Genomic DNA, 2504 nt, shown 5'->3' with positions numbered 1-2504 from the left:
ACCCTCCGGACGTGCCTTCTGATGCACATATCCCTTGAGCGTTTTCATGAAACGTTCTAAAAAGAACATCCATTTGGAATGTACTGTGCCAGCTATTTCCACCTCATCAACTATGTGAACAAGAAGATGCACCTGAATGGTTAGCATGGTAGTAGGAAAATGTTTCTCAAGCATGCACGCAACCTGTGCAGCGTTTAGTTTGGCGAATGGTATGGAGTCTACATTGATCTCCTTTTGTGAGATCCATTGCACCAACTTCGCAACATTGTAGATTATGTTACGGACGTGAAGAGACAAACATCCCTCAATGGCAACCGGTAAAATAAATTGCAAAACACGTGCAGCAATGATATTAAAGTCCACACAAAATTTTTTTAGACAATTCCCAATATGATATATTCCACTATGAACATACCTGACACATTTTATGCCAATCGTGTGACTTCAAACCGGTAAGATTTCCTTCTTTAGTAAAACACGTTCAGAGCGAGTGCATTACGCCAGTGGTGGTCCGCAAAGATCGAATGGTCTCTTTTACTTTGCGTTCTTGGGCTCCTGTGAAAATCCATGGTGCTTTAGGGAGTTTTATCAATCCATCGAACGCTGTTTGCGGCCAATATTTCTCCATACGATCCACATTTATAAGGTCAACCCTGGCTCCCAAAGTATCTTTCTTGCCGATCACATGGTCCCATAGTAGATTACCCACATTCTTGAATATGTGCATTGGATCGAGCAAGTGATTGATCATGAGTCGGGTCTAGTATGGTAGCTCGTACCATAGAGATAGTCTCTTCATCCCTGGGGGGCAATCCGTCATCACACATCTCCTTCTGCTCTAACCATGCTTGTGCAGACATCCTCGGTGGCTCTCTTCCCAAAAAGCCATCGCGTAACACATGATTCTCTGGAAGATATGCTTCAGACCTTTGTAGGTTTGCTTCTTCAATGAGGGCACCCTACGTGCATTCAGTCTAGGTCCACATGTGACACATGCTCTGTATCCGCGTGTTTGAAGCCCTGCATGTATACACATGATAATAGATAAGCTTGAGAAAAACCAAGATTTACAGTGTTTGAGTGAGGAGTGTAAATCACCTGAGCATTCTGTTAGTCCGGGATAGTCATGCATAGTCCACATTAGAATGCCTCTGATTAAAGAATTCCGTCGACCTGTGTGTCGGCTCATATCCACCACTTATATGCCAATCCACAATTGTTGTAGCTCTTCCAATAGTGGACGAAGATACACATCCATATTCTTCACTTTATATCGCCCCGGCACAATCAAGCTTAGCCATAGGTGCCCCTTCTTCGTAGTCAACCACGGGGGAATGTTGTAGTTGACGATGACAACAGGCCATACACTGTAAGATGTTGATCTTTAACCAAATGGATTTATGCCATCCATAGCCAGGCCCAAGCACAAATTTCGAGCTTCCCTGGAAAAATCCAACCATGTTTCATCTATATGTTTTCAGGATGCGCAATCTGCAGGAATCGGTAGCAGGGCCATCCGAAGATTTATTCTCTTCATGCCATGATGCTAGGGTGGCCATGGACTTATATTTGAAGAAATGCTTGATGCGAGGAAGCAGAGGAAAATGTCGCAAAACCTTTTGTGGAATTTTTGTTCCGTGGAGATCTACTCGATATCTCTCGGAATCACATTTCGGACACTTCTCCATGTCTATGTATTCCCCTCTGAAAAGAATGCAGTCATTAGGACAAGAGTGGATCGAATTGTAATCCATCCCCAAGTTTTGCAAAATCTTTCTTGCTTCCTTTCGGAAATCTGGCATCACATTATCAGCTGGCAGTATGTGCTCTTTGAGCAATCTACACAACATAAAAATACGATACAATTGTGTAAAAATCTATCAGATCATTATACATCTAGAGTTTTATTAAAGTAAACTAATTGTAATAGATCACCTTAAAAGCGTTGTGACGCTAGTGTCACTCCATCCAAACTTTGTCTGCATGTTGAGAAGAACCAGGAGCACTTTCAATCTAGACACACGTGCTCCATTATACAATGGTGTATCGGCTTCACTCTTCATATCATCATAGATAAGCCTTTCTGAATCCATGATCGTACTCTTTATCATTTCATCAATCTCGAGCTCAAACATTGCCTCGTTGGGAATATGGTCTGCATAATCATCCCCCGAGATGTTAGAGGCTACATCTTGTGGCCTCACATATGCTGCTTGACCAAAGCGCCTGCAAACACGTCTATTGGGTTGCAAGATTGCTGCCTGTTGGCCAGCATCAGAGTCCGACGAGTTATAATTGGCAACAACTCGATCTATAATATAGATGGATCAAACTCCCCAAATTCGTGAACCTACCTGCAAAGGAACGCGTCTTGTCCCTCGCACAGCATGCTTGCATTGATTACAAGGACATAAGATCCTCGTTGAGAGATCGATAGGTGTTTCGGTTGGTGGACGGCCCCACATCCGCGTCGCTACTTATAATGAGGGTAAAAATCTTATAAC

The sequence above is a fragment of the Adiantum capillus-veneris genome, chromosome 4 (genome assembly GCF_014529385.1).
Source record: "Adiantum capillus-veneris isolate H3 chromosome 4, ASM1452938v2, whole genome shotgun sequence".
Classification (NCBI taxonomy): Eukaryota; Viridiplantae; Streptophyta; class Polypodiopsida; order Polypodiales; family Pteridaceae; genus Adiantum; species Adiantum capillus-veneris.
This window is presented reverse-complemented; position numbering follows the sequence as displayed.